Source organism: Pelodiscus sinensis, chromosome 9 (assembly GCF_049634645.1).
Source record: "Pelodiscus sinensis isolate JC-2024 chromosome 9, ASM4963464v1, whole genome shotgun sequence".
Lineage (NCBI taxonomy): Eukaryota > Metazoa > Chordata > Testudines > Trionychidae > Pelodiscus > Pelodiscus sinensis.
In genome coordinates, this window is record NC_134719.1 from 27,703,094 (window position 1) to 27,726,025 (window position 22,932).

Genomic DNA, 22,932 nt, shown 5'->3' on the forward strand with positions numbered 1-22,932 from the left:
GCTGGCCGCTTGCTTTTCTGGAAAAGCAATGACGATCTACTGTAAAATTGTCAGTGTTTTTCCGGAAAAACTATGCTGCTCCCGTTCAGGCAAAAGTCCTTTTCCGGAAAAACTGTTCTGGAAAAGGGCCAGTGTACACAGCACAGTAGTCTTTTCTGCAAAAAAGCCCCGATTGCGAAAATGACAATCAGGGCTTTTTTCCGGAAAAGAGCGTCTACATTGGCCACGGACGCTTTTCCGGAAAAAGTGCTTTTCCGGAAAAGTATCCTGCCAATGTAGACGTGCTTTTTCCGGAAATACTTATAACGGAAAACTGTTCCGTTTTAAGCATTTCCGGAAAAGGGTGCCAGTGTAGACGTAGCCTAATTGTATGGGCCATGGATAAAACACTATAAAAATAATATAAAAGTTATAAAGCACATCCTCAGTGGTGGAAATCAGCAGAGCTCCATGAAAGTCATAGGACTCACCTTTCATACAAATTCTATATATGAAGCAAGTTATATTGCAAACATTGTGACTGCCTTTAATGAGTGTGGATATTAGATTTTTTAGGAATAAGTACTTTTGCACTTCAGTTTTGGTATAAAATTGCAAAACTTGAACTTTAAATGATCTTTCATTTCCCTAGAGCTTAAATGCTGTTTGGATACTCACTTAAAGCTCATGTGTATGTACTGTAATAAATGTGAAAGGGAAATAGGCTTTTGGGACCCAATCCTGCATGCCCTTCTGAACATGAGTAGCATCCTTATTTGTGTGAGATATCCCATTCACTATTTATGTGAGTATTGGGTTTGCAGGACAGGAGCTATAGTTTGTGGTTCTGTTTTAAAAAAACTATTTTGGTGACATAGCAACCTAAATTGCTTTCATTAATGGAGCAATAGACAATTACTGGTACACTGAAAATATGCTGTGACGCCTCTGTCCTTTTAGCAGGTTTATAGCTATGAGGAAAACCACACCTAAAAGACAATCAGAAGATTACAGTTCTTACAGCACTAGCATTTATTTAAAAAAGCAAAACAGCCAATGGATATTTAATATGTGGAAATAAGTCATGTTTTAATGCCCTGAATCCATCATACCTCTCATATCTGTCTGTCTCTACTATAATCTAATTGAATCCATCTAATGTATTTCTAATTTGCCCTTCACCATATAAGCTAAGCATTATTAGGTACTGTTCTAAATTTACCTGGATGGTTACATACTTTCAACCCACACATTTTTTCTACTGCTGAAATGCTCAACATTTCTACAATCAAAATTTACTAACTTCAGTGTACATTTTTTTCTCTTCCTGTCTCTTCATATTGCAAGTCTTTCAATATGTAGTTTCATTATGTATTTCATTGCCCCTAATTATTTTTATTTTAGCCTTTGTCCCTGATTTCTTAGTCTGAGTTTAAAGAGCTATGACATACTCTAAGAACCATCTAATCAAGAGATGAGTAATCAAAAAGCTTTATGGTGAGAGGTAGAAAAGGAATGAACCATACTGTCTACTTAATTATTGTGTTTCCTAGTCTCAACCCTTAAACAGAGTTCTTGCAAAAACCAGAATACCTGCTCATAGCTTGCTGGGTTGCATTATTAAATAAGTGGAAACTTTGTAAAGAGGGAGTGGTGAGTGAAACAGCTTAAAATCAATGATGTAGAAAGGAGTTAAAGTACACATGCTATTCATCTCTATTCAGCATTAGTTGTCAGAGAGGGTACTACATTTTCTGTAAGTATTTGGGTGGGTGGGTGAGTTTACATGTGGGGGGCATCTAACCATTAATTCTGAAAAGGTATTATCAGATGCATCAGGGTTTGGCTGTAAATTTGACTACATTGCCGTGATGTACAGAGAAATGAGTGAAGAAATATCTGATTAAAGTGTGCATTGCTGCTGAGGCAACTGAATGTTGCCATAGCAATTGAGATGAAATGTGCAAGAAGTGAGATAATTAAATCTAACCCCTTTAGTAGTTTTGACAGTCTATGCACTGCCAATAGGAAAAGTTATCTACAGTGTTAAAGATAAAACGCATTTCTCATGGAAGTAGTCCTTGCTGATATTTAGTTGTTTCCTTTCTAAACACATTGCTTCAGGTACCTAATCTGAATGTTCTTTTTAATAATCAAATACAGTTTTGACCTTGGTCTGTAACTACTTACAACTTGCCTGGCTTATTGTATCATGGGAACTGTCTATACAAAATATCCAAAATGTTCCTCCCCTCCTCCACATTCCTGCTTACGGTACAGTAAAGCCAGACCTGTCATGTTTTAGCCTACAGTTCAATAATATCTAGAACGTGCTGCCCTCTTCAGGAGCTGGTGATTAAAAATACTTGATTTTGTTTATTGATTCAGAAAATGTAATGAGCACATGTGAACTGGAGCATCTGGTGAGTTTCTTGAACTTTGTAATACCAGAGCCCAAAGACAGAGGCTAGTTGCAAAATGAATGGAAAGCTGTGATGGAAAAAAAAATTATGTCTTGAACTGAAAGAACAAAATTAAAGCCTGGGGCTGTAATACTCATATCCCCTTACATAACTGATTTGGTCAGTGGAAACAAAAAACTAAGGAAACCCTGGAGTTGAGATTTTTAAAAATAAATTATTCTGTATAATGTCAAGTGACCAGAAATTAAAAATGTTGTATGGCTTAAAAGGGACGCTCTGATTAGTTGTCAAGCTAAACTACTCAGATGTGTATGTAATTCCCTTTCAAATCAAATGGAATTATGCCTCTGTGTGTGTATTTGGAGCTAAGAGTGTTTTCTAAAAATGACTCACATATACGAGAGGGGTGAATATAAAGAAGGCAACTAAGGGGTTAAACTTCCTTCTTCAGCCACAGGAAAGACAACCATTGGCTGGTCAGAGTGCAGGGATTTTCAATGTAACAGTGTTGGATTAGCTGTGGGGAATTAATTAATTCACCCTAATAGCCAAAGGGAAAAATTGAGGAAGAGATAGCAGTCAGAGTTGAAGAGTAAGGATTTCTAAAGAGTATTGGGGGTACGAAAAGAATTGATGTTGGGAGTGGTTTCCTTTTCCTCTTTGGAACTTGGCTGATTTAAGACATGCTGAAGTTTCTTTTCCGTTTCCTTTTGCTAAGGGATACCCTGTTGTTCTGTCCTTCAATGTCCAAACACAGGGGCGGTGTCTAGACAACACCTCTCTGTTGACAGAGAGATCTAGATTAGGCATGTCAAAATTGCTAATGAAGCAGGGATTTAAATATCCCATGCCTCATTAGCATAAATATGGCTGCTGCTTTTCTCGACATGGAGCTTTTTAAAAAAAAACCCAAAAAAACCCCAAACCCAGCAATCTAGATGGGGATCTGTCAAAAATAAACCCTTTTTTGACAGATCCTGTATTCCTCAAAAAATGAGGTTTACAGGATCTGTCGAAAAAGGGTTTATTTTTTGACAGATTCCTGTCTAGACTGCCATTTTTTTTCAAAAAAGCTCCGTGTCGAAAAAAAGCAGAGGCCATGTTTATGCTAATGAAGCAGGGGATATTTAAATCCCTGCTTCATTAGCAATTTCGACATGCCTAATCTACATCTCTCTATCGACAGAGAGGTGTAGTCTAGACGTACCCAGGGAGACAATCTGTGCTACATCTCACAGGTTTTAATGTTGATGAGGGTGTGTGGGGTGCTGTCTGTACTGAATTTCTGCAGTTCTCAGGACTGTCACAAAGTATTAGTCATGAGCAACACATTTTTAATTTAAGCAGATTTTAAATGTTATTAAATAACTTTTAGTATCCACCTAAGGAATATTTTTATTTTAACTTTACATAACTTTTTAATCCTGTGGAACATGTTTCAAGACCCTTGAAAAGGGAAATATTGGATCCCATCTGCATTTGGTGTCACCCTAGTTTTCTGTCAATATAATCCCATTGCTCTTGATTTTACACCAATGTTAAACAACATTAATGCACCACCAAGCACAGGGGTTGATTATTCCAAAGCACAAAGGAAAGTTAGATAACTGTCTTCTCCATTGAAAATCTAACACTAGAACTAAATTTTCCAAATAGTGCACAGACAAATCTTTAATGGAAGTTTCATCCAAAATCATTAAGGGACCACTGTGATCATTAGTCTGACCTCAAATCATGGTTTAAAGATGTCAAGTTACAGAGAACTCTCCATTTACAGCAGTTTAAACCTGCCAGTGATCCATGCTCCATGTTACAGAGGAGGTGAACCACCTCGCCCCCAAGGTCTCTGTTAGTCTGGCTTTGGTGAAAATTCCTTAACTCCAATACGATAATCAGTTATGTCCTAAATATGTGGGCAAGACCCACCAGGCAGATACCTGGGAAAGAATTTTCTGTTACAATGCAGAATTCCCCATCTAGGCTGTGTCCAGACTCAGGGGTTTTTTCGAAAAAAGTAGCCTTTTTTCGAAAAAACTTCACCTGCGTCCAGACTCAAGCTGCGTTCTTTCGAAATTAAATCGAAAGAACGCGGCTTTTCTTTCGATGGCGGTAAACCTCAATTTACGAGGAGGAACGCCTTCTTTCGAAAGTTCCTCTTCTTCGAAAGAGAGCATCCAGACTCACTGGATGCTTTCTTTCGAAAAAGCAAGCCGCTTTTTCAACGTGCAGTCTAGACGCTCTCTTTCGAAAGAGGCTTGCAGTCTAGACATAGCCCTAGAGTCCCATCTTCAGCCATTGGGGATTTTTACTACCGGCAGTGATGGTGGGCTATTGCCATACTAGGCAGTTCCATCATACCATCCTCTCCATAAACTTATCAAGCTCAGTCTTGAAGCTAGTTAAGTTTGGTGCCCCCGCTCATGTGTTGCAGGCAGGGATGTCCCTAAGGGGAGGCACGGACAGGGGCAGAAGTAATGAATACTTCATTTCTGGGACCAACCGTTCCAGCTAGTCATGCTGGCTTACATCCCAAAGCACAGGGTCCAGATTGGTCACCCCAATTTGCCATACCCTAGGGAAAAGCTGTAGTGGCAGTTGAACCTCTCCCCCCTTTTGGAGAGCTTAGCCTGCTGGCTCTGTGTTTCCAGCGTGAGGGCCTCACCATCATGGCCAGAGGAGCCCCAGGTCCACTGCATCTCCCATGTGACTAGACAGGAGCAAGCAGCTGGCCCTACCACCAGCCCTAACACCAGGTCAACAGCCCCAATGTTGGCCCGACCACTGGGCCATCCTGAGCTGGTCCAGCCCCGGGCTACCAGCTGGAACTGAGCCCTTAGCTTCAAGAAAGAGGGGAAGTGTGGGTGGGGCCTCTCAGCAGAACATAGGTGGGACCATGGCTTGGGTCAGGTGAGGTTTAGGCTCCCTTGGCCTATGATATCTGCTGCCCATGCCCTCACTGCTCCACTTGAAAGACTGTTCCATAACTTCCCACTTCTAATGGTTAGATACCATCACCTAATTTCAATCTTAAACTTGTTGGTGGCCAGTTTATATCAATTTGTCCTTTTGTTCATATTGGTACTTAAAAACTTCTCTCTCTCTCTCTGGTATTTATTCCTCTGATATATTTATGGAACACAGTTATGTCACCCATCAGCCTTTTTTTGGTTAGTCTAAATAAGCCAAGTTCCTTGAGTTTCCTCTCATAAATTAGATTTTTCATTCCTCAGAAATAGCATATTCTTTTTTAAAAAACTGGACCTTACTGCCTAACTACATGTAATATATGTTCAGATCTGCATGAAAATATTGATCTGTACTTTGTACAATAGATTTGTTTCATTTTTGTTTTGCTGCTGATGCATTGTGTTTGTCTGTCAGAATCCCTATGGATGAAGGCATAATAACTAATAACATTTTCTTTGCTTTCCAGGGTATTTATGGTACAATGATGAATTTCTTCTTTCCCAGAATGGTAAGCAGAAAGCTGTTTCTACATCTGATATTACTGAACACAAACAAAAGAAAGTAAATTGTTATTATAAAAGATTGTACATTTATTTTTAAGAAAACTGACAATCTGATTAGTATAGTTACATACAATTGTAAATATTTGAATATTCAAATCCTGTTAGCTAGTTAGAAAGGGCCCACAGAATATTACATTTATTTCTAAAGACACACAAGAATTTATAATGTCTTTTAGAAATGCTTCTGAACCTGGGGTGTTCAACATTGTGGTTTTCTGCAGAATTTGCTATAATATATATATACCTACATATATAAATATGGTTTACATCCTATCAGGAGAGAGAGCAGGTGTACCTCTTCTTTACACTGGGAAAAGATGATTCCTATACAATGTTTCACTGTGTTGAACTGTATAAAATTTGATCCTTATTTATGTTTCACTAGGGCTTTGCTGCATCTGTGAATTTAAAATTGTATGTTTTCCAAAAGCAGACATCACTTCTTCTGAGAGAGGTGCCTGCTATCATTTTGTTTAAAAAAAGATGGTTTCAGTTGTCATTTTCCTTTTTTATGACTGAGAAAGGCAATATTTATTTTACCTCTTGATCATAACGTCTTTACAATCAAATAAAAAGAAAAATTCATCATATTGTGCATGTAAAGGTCATCCTAAAATAACACTTCTGAACAAACTATACTGAATCCTATGAGTGTGCTGCTAGGAGAGACATTTCCAACTGTTCTTGGGCATTCCCTTTATAAAAGAATTTCTTTCTCACTCCATAAAAATGTAGTTTGAAATCAACATAAAACCATCAAGAAGTAGAACTACTGTTAAAATGGGAAGAAATATTACTGGAAAAAAATATCCCCTCCGAGCACAAATTCAAATGTCAAATGTGACTGCTTCTTAGCGTTATAGCTGAAAGACATCCAATCTAATCCCAGAAGGACTCAAAATCTGCTTTTAAAAAGAGATTATTCAAAAAAAATTATAAGAACATATAACAATGAAGGATTAAAATGAGTACCAGGTTTTCTATTGTCTATGAAACAAAGCAGAAGGATCCCAGAATTGAAAGAAAACCCATAGCAAGACACAAGTTTAAAATGAACTTTTAAATAATTATGATAAGGTTTTCAACACACAAGGCAAGGGACTTGTTCTTTGGAACTTTTTTCTCCTCTAGGAAAGAAAAACTGTTTTGAACAAACTTGTTTTTAACCAGTAGATCAAACCACTTAGTTATAACAATGAGGTTTTCTGCTTAGTTGACATCTAGGGTGTATTTTTACCTGCTTGAGTGGGTGTCTCACCAATATCAGTGTCAAGGATATGTTTGGGGGTCTGTGATTAAAAGAGAAAAATAATCCTGTAGAACTAACAAACAAAAAAAAGCAGCTCCAAATATACATGAAAACCACATTTAAACTCCCAAATCCACAAACAAACAAAAAAGCTCACAAAGAACTGAAGAGTCATTTTTAATCAAAAAGATTAACTATGTGACAGTTAAGTATGTTTGGGATTAAACCATCAAAGAGCCTGTCTCTTTTGTGTATATTTACCTATTAGCAGTAGGTATTTGGCACTAGACTCATATGTAAGCTACAGCCACAGATGCTTGCAGGACATATACTCTTTTCTACAGTGTTCATTAAGCAATAATATTGTCAAATGTAAGTGCTTACCAACAGATTTTGTCCACTTAAAATAGTTTTAGCCTGGGATTGACTATGCGAAGGGGATAGCTAGGAAAAGAAAAAACATTTAATTCTGGCTGACAACAAATCTATTCAGTTGGCACCATGACTGGGGTCAATATAACTATAAGTTTGTATGTTAAGTAAAATTATTATTATTGGTTGTGTGCCAGCCATGTGCTTTACGCTATGCAGAACAAAGAATGGACAAGAGTTCTGCCCTAAGGGTCATATGTCTTATACAAACAAACAAAATGACACATGAAGTACACTGGGCGATCAGACACTGGTGCAGAATACCAAGATAACACTTTTGTGAGGAATAGGTTTTATAATTACAATAATATACCTATCCCCAGATATGACATTTTGCCTTTGGTTCCCAGATACAGAATTATAATACTGGTTACTGATTACCAGTATGTAAACATTAATTCACACATAAATTTATTCCCCTATGTTGGGGACCTATTGCACAAAGCAATTGAAATAGAACTTGCCAATTAATATTTCCTTTATTGCAGCTGAGCATTTTTGTTTGTCTCTCAAAGAGGGCTAAATGTTGTATCCAGAAAAAATAAAATATTGAATATAATTAATATGCACTTTAACAAAATACCCTTTCCTTCTCATTCCTATCTCTATCTGTGCTTAATGAAAAAAGAGTAAATGCACATGACAATGAATGGTCACAGCATCTTGTCAATAAAAAAAGTTTTTCTATGTTAATAAATTGTTACTTTAAATTAATGCTAAAAATATACATTTAATATTTGTAGCATTTCTTCAAATATATAACCATTTTATCTTTAAATTTAAAATTCTATAAATGTTTTTAATCTGTTAAAAATTGAATATTTATACATCAAATAAGAATATAAAATAACTGCTAACAAAAGAAGAAGGCTACTGCTACTACTTTCCTCTGAGTTAAAACACCATGCAATTATTCTTGTAGATTATGGACCTCTTTTGGGATTCTGGTTTCATGCAACTTTTTGGTTCATTTCACAGGAATAATATTAATCTTAATTAGTAAAAACAATTGATGGTCTTTTCTCTTTTTTATCAGAGGGTTCGCTCTGTGTACTGATTATCATCACGAGATGATTCTGATAAATGAAAACTTCTTGTCTTTTTAAACAGTAAATTGAATATGTTATCTATCCTCAGGCTTGTATTTTTTGTGTTAAACATCACCTTGTTGAGATAGAATGGCTTTCTTGACGAGTAGATGGTCCTTTTTTTGTCTGGAACCCTAACATTTCTGGGCATTATGCCAACTTAGATTCTAACTATTTATGACCATGCATTGAAGGTTTAACTATGCAAATAACAACTATTAACAAAAAGACATTGCAGATTTGTTTTTGAAATGCATTACACAGCTCACAAGGTCAACACATTTGTTTTCTCCATTTTAAAATATAGTTTTTGTCATAATGATCGGTAATAACTGAAGAGATCATCACCTTTTATCATTTTATTTAGACTGAGTCAGATAGAACATAAACATCTTTTCCCTCCTATGCTAGAAAAATAATCATATGGAGTACAGCAAAAATAAAGAGTAGTCTTTAAGGGATTCAGTTTCACTCCCACCACTATAGGAAATTGTACATGAATGTCAGGAACAAATCTGTTCCCAGCCTATAGATATGGCAGCACTACTTCAAGTGTCTGTTGTTTCAGCTACAGTAGGGGCCATCCCAGCAAAGTCCCTTTCCAGGTGTTTGTTTGGCTCTACATTTATTTAGGGGGTACAATCATATAGCAGGCCAGAATTGTGGTCCTGATCCAACTCCAGACACTACAGTCAAGTCCATACTTAGGATCCATGACAAATCAACTTGGTTTCTAATCTGTTGCGGGGAGTGCTCTGTACCTACTCCGCTCCTTCCCCATGTCCCACCCCCACCCTGCTTCTTTCCAGCCCTGCTCCAACCCTTTCCCCAAAGCGTACTACTCCCTCGCGCGTCCCTTTGCCCTCCCCAGTGCCTCCTGATAGAATCATAGATACTGCGAAACAGCTGATCCATATCAGGTTGTAGGTGCTGGGAGGGAGGCTGAGGTTCTGATCCACAGGGCTTGCTGGTGGGCAGGAAGTACTGGGGGAAGAAGAGGCATTGATGGGAGAGGCCCAGTGAATGCTGAGCACCCATCATTTTTCTGTGGATGCTCTGGGGCTGAAACACCCACAAAGTCAGTGCCTATGGCTGTCACTGCCAGAGACTGTGCCCGAACCTTGCACCACACTTACATTGAAATGTGGGGTTCTCCAAAGTGCGGCGCTTAAGAGTGGTCGCCCTGATTCTCCATTTGCAAGCAATGGCACAGTCTAGAGTGTGTCCCAGTCCTTCTGTATGTAAAATATCTACCTGCTTCCTCACTGTGCAGTGAAATAGTGGGAGTTCTCCTGTGTTGTACGCATAAGTGCTTGACAGCTTGTATGTCCTCTGCCCTGAGCGCATTCTGCTCTACTCAGCTTAGGTTCCATACCACATCCAGCCTTCATGATGTCTGAGCAACCCCCTAAATGAAACTGTAAGCCCTGTGTAACTGTGAAGGGAGGTAAAAATATAGTACAGTGCTCTTTGGGGTACAGCCTGCCACTTACTATGTGTTTGCTGAGTGACCAGCGTTATGAAGCCCCAATCCTAACTGGGATCTCTAGGTATTACTATAACAATAGAACACATTAACAGTCTTGCACTCACATAGAGGTCGTGGACTGTTGTCCAAATTCTTCAGATAAAAATACGACAAAACATATTATAAGAACTGACAGAGAAATATACTGAGGACCTGACCGGTGCTAAATCAGAAAATTTTCTGGACCATCGGAAGTCAGTATTCTCAAGCAGCATTACCTACACTTCCACTGCTTACTGGGCTCTTAGAAGACATTTAGGGGTAAATTATGCTAAATATCAGCACAGAACACTGAAAGCCAGGAGTGGTGGTTAGAAACAAACTTTATGGGACCATGGGAAACTTGGTCACAACCATGATAAGTGGATATCTGGCTACCTAAAATCATGCTGGACCTCAGATGCTGCCTGATCAGAGTGTGCCCGACTCGAGAGGTTCAACTCATCCATACCAGAAAACTACAATCTAAATCAGTTTAGATACAAGAACAATTAATAATAATAAATATAATTTTTGTGGCCTAACCAAAGATAGATTTGACTCTAAAAATATGGCTGCAAACAGTTTTTCTACAATTTTTCACTCTTCTATTGACCATACTTTATTATAATTAAAACTTGTCATTTTAAGTGTTAAATATACAGTGATACTGTATATGAAAAAGTGCACTTAAATCATATAATTTCTTCTCCTGATGAAGTGCGAGTATACTGAACTGCAGCAGCATAATTCTCTTCTCATCCTATGTATGTGTGTGGTAATGAGCAGATGTGTTTGAGTTGTGGATGCTACATGTTTATCACAGAAATATAATAGAGTTTACGAGGAACATTTTTCATTTAGAAAATCTTGATTACATAATATAAATGATACTAATGAGACTTGTGCTGTGTATATAATACCAAGACTCGGAAGATACTTTTTTTTTTTTGCTAAATCTGCATTTCTTGTTACTTTAAAAAATGTACAAATATATGGTATCTGCTTTGTAACTCATCACATGTGTTTAAATTGTTCTGTTTTTTCTGGATAGTCCTGACAAGTTTGTAGTTGATAAGGCACCGAAGAAGTTCAACTAAGTGGACAGCAATCATCAAAATAACATTCAGGAATTAAGAAAATGGCTGCATTCAACCCATCAGAACCTAGTTTGATGGTTTTCATAGGGTGCTGCGTCCACTTACTGCAGGACTGAATTTACTCTTATACAAAAAGGCTCACTGCACAGGCCTTTTGCTAGGGAAGGAGATAAAAAAGGACAAAGTCACCATAGTTGTATTATCTGACTAGCCATAAATGGAAATAATCCTACATCACAATTAGAAAGATTATTGAAAAATACTGAAATATAAAAATAGGTAATAAAGTGTTAAGAATGTAAAGCATGTTTTCCAATATAAATAAAGGGTATCTCTCTTTTGTTTTAATCATGCTTAAGTAGTATAATAGGCAAATTTAATGAAAAGCAGTGTGCTATAGTTGCTCTTGGTAGTTCTAAATACTTCCTTTTTTCCCCACTTTCCTTAGTTACATCGGGATCAGGTCCATATTTTTGAGCTGTAAGAAAGCTGGGAGGAAACATATGCTTCTTTGTCAAGTGAACATGCCTCACATATTACTGATGGTGGATAAAGACTACTTATTTTACTGCCCATAAAAATGGGGTTAATTAAGGAAACAAGGAAAGGTTGAACTTTATAGTCTGTATTTTTCCCAAATAAATAATTAACTTTTAAAGGGAATGTAAAATAGTTAAATGAGCCTGTAGTTGTGGGACAAAGGGGATTTAAAATGCTATTTCCCAAGCACTGAGTAAATAAAATAACTTAATCTAAATCAAGAATCGACTATGGTCAAGAAAGGGTAGTTTTAGCTTTGTAGGGTACTTATTATATATCAGAAAAGTCAGTTTTATGTGTTAGAGCAAAATAATGTGCTTCAGCAGAGGTGAAGCAATTATGGGAGAAGTGATGTGAGCATTTTAGTGCAGAGTAAAGCCAATTAAGATGAACTAATTGGACAAAGTCTTATTAGTGTGTCTTAGCCAATATCCATTCTGAGCAGATGTTGAACTCATTGACTTCAAGTTAATTTTTTTTAAACTCAACAGCTGTAGGATTGAGACCATGGGTGAAATCCTAGGCTCCTAAAGTCAAGGAGAGTTCAACTAAAATTATTTCACACATAGTTTTTCTAAACAGAAAGTTGCAGGGAGTGGAAAAAGGTTACCCAGGAAGTAAGAGAGGAGAGAGGTTAAAGAGAGACTATAGAGACATTCCACCAAAATTATGCTGAGACTTGTTTGCACATCCATGTACAAAGTTTAAGCCTTATTAATTCAATTCATAACCTTGGACTTTACTATCCTTTAGCCAATTCATTCGGAAAGATCCCCCTTCTCCAAAGAAAGCAGCAAAGTCCATTGCTCTTATTCACTGTCAAAAACAGGTTAAACCCCTCTAACCCTGTACTCTTGGAACCTCACTGGTGCTGAATCATAGAATTTGCCAAGCCATGGAAGGTCAATGCAGAATGCCAGTTAGTCTCCGTAGACACAAGAAATAAGAGTTAGGGGGATGCTATGGCCCATGGCTCAGAGGGCTCCCCGCTGCAACCCATGGTCCAGGCTGACAACATCCCACCCAGGGGCTCCAATGCCAACCCCAGGGTCTCAGTTGCTGTCCCTTCTGCTGTTGCCTGGGATCCCAGCCTGGGACAGTGAGGGGTCTGGATGGCGCACTCCCTTATCCCTCTTCCCTGCCTCCTCCACCAAGTGTACCCCACCCCTATTCCTCCCCTTTCTTCCTGGAGCTTGAATGCTATAGACAGCAAATTCATGGCACTCTGGGAAGTGCTGACAAGGAAGGGGAAGGAGTAGGTAAGCAGGGGGTCACCAGCGTGCAAGTGAGATGTGTGAGGGGGATGGAGCGGAAGCTTGGTGCTGCTGATGGTCTGCAGTCTGCACCCACTAATTTTTCCCAGTGTATGGCCCAGCTCCGGAGCACCCGCAGAGTTCGTATCTATGTGCCAACCACAGATTTTGCCAGACCAAGAGGTTCCAGAATAGAGAGATCCAACCTATACAAATAATATTTCAAAAGCTAAATTTAAAATATTAGCAATGAAAAAATACAGTGTATATTTCTTTCAGAGGAGCCAAAATGGAAATTGAATTCAATTGAGCCCCTCTTATTTAGAATAGAATTCAATTTAAAAAAAGTCTCCCTGGATTCTATACTGTGGAAACCTCTCACAAATGTATTTTGGAAAGTTCTGGCATGGAGGCTGGTCATAGTTTTATTAATGGAATCCAGTTTCAATGTTTAAGGTTATTCATAACTCACCTCTGCTGCACAGTTTTCACATATAAGCTGACTGAGGATAACTCGTTATTAAAGAAGTCGGCAGGTGTTCGTGCTCTGAAACATATTAAATAAAGAACTCAACAGGCTCACATTGGCTGCAAGCTCCGAAGAGAAATTAAATAATGAAGACAGCAGCTCTGCAACAGAGGCCACTTCTGCATAAGTACAAGGACTTATTGGATGGTGGAAGTTCTGATACATTTTTAAACTAGATTCCACATAAAGATGCTTGTTATTTATATAAAAGCTATAAATTAGAAATGATCCAGGGAGTCTGGATCCAGAGCCAACAGAGCACTGGAGAAACACTGAGATAAATTCTGCCCTGATCTGTACCTGTCCCATACTAACTGCTTGCTTCATGACTCACCAAAGAGCTTGCATGTGTGGGCAGAAATTAATTTTATTATTTTACTGAAGATAGCTGAAGCAACTCATCCACACTAATTTCCATGTGCATTACCTTTTGGAAAGTCCAGAGGAGAGAGGAAGAAAAAAAAACCCTTTTTACTTCTTTAGCCAATATTTTTCCAATACATTGAGTTGCACCAAATCTTAACCTTAGTCTTATTTAAGTTTTTTTCTCCACAGCCACAGTAAAAATTTAAAATACATGCTCACTGTGCCTTGGGATTTAGGTTTCAATTTTAATTCAATAATTCTAAATTGAATTTTTAAAAAAGATTAATGACCAAATATAAGTACAATCTCTGCTCTCCTCACTGATTTTGAGTTGCTGACCATGAAGAATCATACTATAGATAATGTCTTCAGTATGGCCCCTACCATGAGGAATCAGAGAATGCATTGTTTTTGCTTTATTAAAAATGTTTTCTTTCAATCATTATTTGAAGAAAATTGATCATAAAAAACTAATACAAAGCTCCCTTTTTGACAAAGATTGAGGAATATGTGGCCAGATCAAACTGCTAGTGAAGCCAAGGGATAGGTAACTTCAGTGGTTCTAGAACTGAGCCCATAACACTTAACTGGAAAAATAAATTGTTAAATGCATCCATAGTCACATATAATATCTTTAAACACCCTGAACATTCACAAGTTTTCACAGTGAAGTAAAATAGTCTTTCAGTGACATACTTTTATTTAAAAACTCTTACTAATGGGAAAATACTACAACATCTTTGTGTGCCCTGCCTCTTTTTATCAACAGGTTATATTCCTATAATATAAGCTTTAGAATTCTTCAGACATCATAAGACATTGATTTAGCTTTCCTGTTAGGTGTCAATTGCATATTAAATGAAAATTTTTGAAAACCTCCAAGACCATTTATAATATCCATTCAAGCCTCAACAGCACTGCATCAGACTTTCAGAATTTTCCTTTGTGCTTTTTTACTTCTATCTCTCCAGGTTATTCACATAGGTTCTGGATCATCAGTTTCCAGCTGTCCCAGTTACAGACTCTAGGAATCAATTAATTAATATATATTTACAAAAAGGAACATTTAAGCATTTTTTTAACAATATAGAAATTGGTTATAATCCAAAATACATAAGATGTCCCCAGTCCTGCAAATATTGAGACATGTTAATCCCCATTAATGGGCATAAAGTTACTCACATTTAATTGTTTTCAGAATTAGAGCTAAGGTCCAAACTTGGCAAAAATTTACACATTTCACTTTACAAATTAGAGTAGTCCCATTCATCTCCATGGAATATGTTAACGTGTTTAAAGTTAACCATATGTGTTTACAGGACTGCAGCCCAAACTTGTGATAATTCAAATTTAAGTTTAAAAATTAGGTTCCAAATTCCTAATGCCATTTATTATTAGTAACCATGTTTTCCATATCCATAGTCCTTTAATTTAAGAGGAAAAGAAAAAAAATGTTTAGTATTATAGTATTCACTAACTAGGCATAACTGAAGCTTCATCCAAATAAGTTATTATCTTTACTATTCTGTTACTGTCAGACTGGGGTCCCTTACATGTGTAATTAATATGTTTTAAATAGAAACAGTTGTCTGAATGTTCATTTACAGCCTCCAAAATAGTCTGATTAAAAGCAATTTAGCCTCATTCCACCATGTAGAATTTTTTCTACAATTGCTCTTTGGAGTCCCTGATCTTCTGTTCTTTCATACTCCCAATGAAGGTACAAGCTGAACCTAACTTTCTCCTCTGAGAAGCTAAACATACTCTCAACTGCCTTCATTGTGTCCAAAACCACATAATGTTTCTCTACAATCTATATCAAATCCACTACCCATCTGAAAAAAATATAATGTAGTAGGCCAAATTCCTCTTTTACCTATGGAGACAGTGATCTAAGCATTGCACAGGTATAGCTGGGAACATAAATTGGTGCAATATACATACACAGTGTTAATGCTTGTAGCTTGTACCAGTATTCCTTATTCAGGCACAACTCTTAAGTCAAGGGGTGAGTTAGGATTGCACAATCAAACTCTCTCTCTTTAGGTTAGTTTCATATTGGGTGCCTTGGAACATAATGTGAGCAAATAGATTATATGCAGTTTGAGACATTTTATCTGCATAGACTTCCATTGTTAATACTTTGACAGAATACAAAGAGGTAAATAGAATCCTAGGCTACGTCTAGACTGGCATGATTTTCCGCAAACGCTTTTAACAGAAAAGTTTTTCAGTTAAAAGCATTTGCGGAAAAGAGCGTCTAAATTGGCACAGACGCTTTTGCACAAAAGCACTTTTTGCGGAAAAGCATCCGTGCCAATCTAGACGCGGTTTTGCGCAAGAAAGCCCCGATCGCCATTTTTGCCATCAGGGCTTTTTTGCGCAAAACAGTTTTTAGCTGTCTACATTGGCCCTCAATGCTTTTGCGCAAGAGGGCTTTTTCCCGAGAGGGAGCAGCATAGTATTTGCACAAGAACACTGACAACCTTACATTAGATCGTCAGTGTTCTTGCGCCAATTCAAGTGGCCAGTGTAGACAGCTGGCAAGTTTTTCCGCAAAAATGGCTGCTTTTGCAGAAAAACTTGCCAGTCTAGACGCAGCCCTAGTATATGCAGTATATTAAAATTATCATCCTAGAGTTTTAATTATGTTTAATTATATCTTATTAAAACTGGAAGACTAAGAAAATTAAACATTTCATCAGAGAGTAAACTGTATATAAATATACTTAAAGTAATAGGATTGTAAACCCATATATAATATTTAGCACTTATTTTCAAGACATTTCGCAAGTTTAAAGACTCAGTTCTGTATGTCTTGCACAGCTATAGACACATAGATTTCAAGGGCAGAAGGAACCATTGTGATCATCTAGTTTGGCTTCCCGCACATTGCAGGCCACAGAATCTCCTCCACTCTTGTCGTAGACCCTTATCCTCTGGTTAAGTTACAGGAAGTCCTCAAAACATGGTTCAGAGACTTCAAATGAGAGAGAACTCACTATTTACAGTAGTTTAAACCTGCCAGTGACCCATGCCCCATGCTGCAGAGGAAGGTGGAAACCCCTGCAGAGTCTCTGCCAATCTGAACCAAGGTAAAATTACTTCCCTCACCACAAATATGAAGATCAGTTATGTCCTAAGCATGTGGGAAAGTCCTACTAGGCATATACTTGGGAAATAATATTGTGTAATAACTCAGAGTCATCCTCATCTAGTGTCCCGCTGTTCGGGATTTTTACTACTGGCAGTCAGGGATGGGCCACATGCTATCCTAAGCAGTCCCATCATACCATCCGCTCCTTAAACTTATGAAGCTCAGTCTTGAAGCCAGTATTTTGCCTCTCACTGCTCTTCTTCTATTGGCTTCCATGCGATCTCTGGATGTGCAAGGAATGTCAGATAGGGCTCTAATAATCCTCAGACTGTCTTTGTAAGACAATTAAGCATTATTTATTATTTATTTATTTATTTATTTTTAATGTTATTTATATATATTTATTCAGATTTCGCATATATGAAAACTGAGGTTCAGAATTGTTAAATTACTTACGTTAGGCCAGAAAAAGAATCCGTGTCAAAATGAGAATTCAGGAATGCCTGGCTCCCAGTCTTGCCAAAGTACACTTCAATTTATTTCATTGGACTTTGGATTGGGTCCTAAACACCTACATGTTCTACAGTGATGCTTTCACACCACTGACATTTTTTAAAAGTTGACTCTCATTTGACTTTAGGAAAAGATCTCTATATTCATAAATGGTTTACATATTTTATTTTGTATATTTAAGAGGAGAAATAAGCTTTGCTCCACTTGATACTTGTAACTATTATTGCCAGAATCCATTTACTAACATACAGGAAGCTATTTTACAGCAATACTCATTCTAGTTGTCATTTCTGCATTTAGACACAGCAAATCCCTATCCTCAGATCTAAATGACTATGAATTCCCTGACCCTTTGTCCTGTAAAACTCTACATATTAATGTAGTTTAATAAGCTCAGAAATGCATTAGCTTTTTAAATAAAACTTTAAATAGGGTAGTTTTAAATCAGAAAGATGTTTTGGTCTTAGAAAATTATGAGGACTAGTATTTGTCTAACAAGACCTTAAGACCCTGGGAAGAATTTTAAGGATTTTTATGAAGCTCAGTATGCATTCTTCAGCTAGGTTTTGGCATAGTTTCAGTATGACTCCAGTGCAACTCAATCAGTTTATTTTATAATTAAAAACAAGGAAATAGTAACAAAAATACATAATATATAGTACTTGTGTTTATAATAGAAACATCTATAAAGGAAGAAACATGGTCTAAGTCTTCTCATTACTCCAAAGGGAATTGCATCTTTAATCACACAAAGAACAACGGCTTTCTAATTTTGTTTAAAGTGTTTCAGTACTTACAAAAACCAGATCAGGTTATTGTAAATCTAGAGCAAATTAGAATCATTGGCCTCTGCTCAGCTGTATTCAAGGGTACTATGTAAATCATAAATTTAATGGCATACTAAGACACACATCTGTTTCTATTTTGTAGAACTTAATAATCTAACTACAGAGTATTTAAACACTACTTTCATTAACTGGAAAATTGAGAAAAATAGCAACTGCTATAAGTCACAAGGTGTTGTTGCATTGCACCAAGAAAACTACTTTGATGAACTGCAAGTCTGTATAGTAAATAGTTTTTTAAGATATTTGTGTCATTGTCTATTGCCTGACCTTATGGTGCTTCTTTCTCTCTCCTAGAAAAATGTTGCTTAAACAAACAGAGAAGTACTAGAGCCTGCACCTGCACATGGTACATTTTAATCTATGTTTTTAGTAACAAGTGTGTCTTTCACAGTTGGAGAAGAAGATGCCTAAATTCTGCTTAAAACTATATATATATTTTGGTATAATATGGTAAAAATACATGCATTTATTTTTACATAATTAACAGTCTAAAAGTTCTAGCATCCTTACATTACCATTCATTTTCTCAACTGCTTTGCAAAACATTTGTGAATGAAAATGTTCTGTTGCATAAAAGATTAATTGCTTATGCATATTTGTTTGTATAAATTTTATTTTCTAGAATGGCTATCTCATCTTGAAAGATTCCATAGTATTGTCTTCACTGAACATAGTGGTTTAACCTGATGTAGCAAGCAAATTACCTTGTATCAGATGCCCTCTATAGTTTGTGGTATTATTCCAGAATAGGTCCTGATATTGTTCTGTGACTCTGTGTATGGGCAGAAGGGTCCCAGGTGGTGTGGATTTCATTGCAGAATCTGGGCCATAGTTTTTAATTATTTTTTATAAAAGTTTAATTTATTTCAAAGAAATATGTAAATGTGTTGCCAAACAACTGATCAGATGTGTATATACTTATCCTTAAAAAAAATTCAGTTGGTTTACAAGTGAGAGTTGAGTCTGGCCTCTAGCTTTAACATATTGTGCAGTAATAAAAGACTTAGATGTCAAGGTTTACTGTGATAAGATAAAGCCATTATTAAGGTGACAGATTTTGAATGATTAATTCCATTGTGAACCCAGAACACAGTTGCAGTAAGTGGCAAAGTTCAAGCATGTAGAAGATTAAATTAAACACCCATTCATGAAAATTATAATGGCACAAATTATTTCATGATGGAAGAATTGCTCTCTAAAGAATCTATCAGAAAAAATCCAAGCCCTGGGAGGTCACAGATCTAGCTTCGATGCTTGTTCGTTTGTGCTAAAATTGTCTAAACTACTAAATACTTTCCATTAGGCTTGGGATGCAGGGACTTGAATGACATTCATATTTAACTGTATGAATATGTATCTCATCTTTCTTATCAGTGCTACATTTTATTAACTGCTTTTAATATCTCTATATATAATACAGTTATACAGCTGGAGGGTTGGGAATTGGCATTCACCCTTTTGCCAGCACTGGCTCTCACTGGGGAAAGAGTGGATTGAACCCTTATGGCCAAGCATACTGAACAGGAACAGAAAATTAGAGCTAAAAATTCAAATGAGAGTGAAAATTGGTACCTATGAACATCAGTAAGCCTTTATGAATACTGAGACAGGGAAATGCCACAACTCCTGTGCAGCTATTCCTATGAAAAACTTTCTAATGCATAAAGTCCCCACAAAGTTCTTAGCACACTTTTTCAGCCAGGTAATAAAATTATGCTTTAGAGCATTGTCATACTGATATATTATAGCACAGTACTCTGATACACTATATGCAATTTAAAAAGGTCTATTTTGGGGCTTATTTTCAACCGACAGCAGCTTGTGCGTAGAATGGGATGAGTTGCAGCTTAATTAATTATTAATGTATTTTAATATTTATAATTAGTAGTAGTACTGGGCAGTCAATCGATGTTCCTCACAATGGTAGTGCTGTGTTAATATCACTCTTTTGACTGCAGTATTTTTAGAAAAACATAACCATTCCTTTAATCAGACAGGAGCAGTATTTGTCAGAAACACTGAGATTTGTCAGAAGTAAATGCTCATTTAAAAAAAAAAAAAGAGGTGGAGTATCACTGATCCCTATACTTTAGTGATATTAATACCCTGGTGCTGCAAGTATTTGTAATGTATAACAAATCATTACTGAAACAGAGGCCTTTACAAGCAGTTTTTGTGAAACAAAATGACTTTTCTTACAGCTGTTAAAATCACACCTGGTGGCTTCATAGAAGAAACAGGATAAAATGTGAACTAGAAGACCTAAATTTGGAAGGAAATCTGGCTCTTATGCCTAGTTCATTGAGATTGATTGCAAAGCACTAGCGATGTGCATAGTTGGTGAGGGAGAGGGATTGACTTCACTGCTGTTCCAGACTTTCTAACCAACGATGCATCTCTGGTATCTGCTTCAGAGGGAACCAGTTATTTAACTGTCAGTGCTACAATGGCAATAAGCATACAACGGGCTGGAAAGTCTAGGATAAATGAGGTCCTACAAGGATCAGAGCAAAAGAATCCTGTCTCACGTTTAGTAATAGTTCTGTTCTTTTATGTTCTTTTACTGTGCTCATCTCTTGGTATCCTACTACCAGGGTCATATGGGCTGGCTTCATAAAGGTATTTAAGTGTTGCTGCACTTGCTGTTCCAAAATCTAGGCCTAGATTTTCAAAAGGGATTTAGGCATTTACAAGCTAAAATCCCATTGACAGTTGACACTTAGCACAGCAGTGCCTCAATATCTTTACAATTCTGGACTTCTGTTGTTGTTATTAAAGTTACAGTATGGACTTTAGGAGTCGCTTGGATATCTGTACTCTATTACATGAGATGAGAATAGGAATAGGCTTCTTGATCCACATAGTCACAGATCTACTAGTTTTCCCTATGCACTGTTCCTCTTTATTGGCTTCTGTCACTGCTGGTGATGTTCTGTGCTGTGGAACCAGAGCTGTTCCATTGTCTGAAGGCTTTTTATTACTACTGGAGGTTGGTGATGGATAGAGATAATGTATGAATTAGGTGGCAAGTGGCCTTGTGCAGGAGAGGTGATGAGAGAAAGAGGCTGTGTCTACACTGGCATGAATTTCCGGAAATGCTTAAAATGGAATACTATTCCGTTTTCAGTTTTTCCGGAAAAGGAGCGTCTACATTGGCAGGCTGCTTTTCCGGAAAAGCCCTGTTTCCGGAAAAGCATCTGTGGCCAATGTAGAAGCGCTTTTCTGGATAAGAGCCCCGATCGCCATTTTCGCGATCGGGGCTTTTTTCTGGAAAAGACTACTGGGCTCTCTACACTGGTCCTTTTCCGGAACAGTGTTCCAGAATAAGGACTTATTCCCGAGCGGGAGCAGAATAGTTTTTCCAGAATAGCGGCTGATTTTGTACAGTAGAGCATCGTTGCTTTTCCGGAAATTCAAGGGCCAGTGTAGACAGCTTGCAGCTTATTCTGGAAAAGTGGCTGATTTTCCGGAATAAGTGGCCCAGTGTAGACACAGCCAGAGAGTGTATGTGAGCAGTTGACCTATAGGGTATGTCTATACTACAGCTAGAAGCGCACCTCTCAGTCTGGGTTGACAGACTCAGGTCACACTACTTGTCATTATTCAGCCCAGGCCAGGGAAGCTAATGATCCAACTAGCGAATCAAAATCAGTGACGAATTCTGGTCACACTCCCCGTGAGGCATGTTACAAATAGCTCTAAGGATGTTCTGGCATGGGTTGTAGCTAAAGCCATCATGCTTAGGAGGTCAGGTGGCCTTATACTATTGGTCGTATTTCTAAGAGCATGGTTCTATAATGTATACTTCTATCATTTGTATTCCCAAATTTACTGATCAGGGAATGAGACAACTATATTGTCTTCTCACAATGAATAATTCTGTTCTTGCTGAACAAAGATGCTTCTAATATTACTAAATTACAAATATAATAATTTCTGCCTAAGAAACAAGAAACAACAGGCTTGTTGAAAAAAATTATCTTCATGAAGCTATTTAAATTAGAAACATGAGTTTCTACAGTTGGAAAAAAACATCCATGGTTAAAATGTTTGAAACCCATCAATCTCCTTAACCACACAGCTAATGTGTTCCTTCTGTTTTCTTTGAATGAAATCACCATGAGTGGTTAGATGTTGATTTAACATAAAACAAATGGAAATGGGTGTTTCCTTAGTCATGTGTAGAATTTATTTTTAAAAACAATTAGCAAGTATTCTGAGTAAGTCAATGATTTTGTTATTTCTTAAATAATAATATAGATTGTGAGTCATTAAAATTGATTAGTGTAGTAAAGTGTATATATAATGGAAATTCAAACTGCACTGTATTTGTTAGGAACAGCTGCAGAATTTTCTTATTTTATTGATGGATTCTGCTCCTCTCCCCCCCCCCCCCCCCCCAACATTAAGAACAGTTATTTAGTTTAAAAGAATTGGCAATTGTCAAGATGTATTTCCAAAGTCTTAAGATAATATAC

General features: G+C 37.1%; 1 protein-coding gene across 2 annotated transcripts in view; it reads left to right on the top strand.

Annotated features, from left to right (window-relative positions):
* ADGRL2 (adhesion G protein-coupled receptor L2) overlaps positions 1-22,932 on the top strand; it is a 532,296-nt gene that overhangs the window by 301,806 nt on the left and 207,558 nt on the right. For both annotated transcript variants that reach the window (XM_075936335.1, XM_075936334.1), the window contains one exon: positions 5,836-5,877. The gene's annotated coding sequence lies outside the window, so the exon portion shown is untranslated. The remainder of the gene's footprint in view (positions 1-5,835; positions 5,878-22,932) is intronic.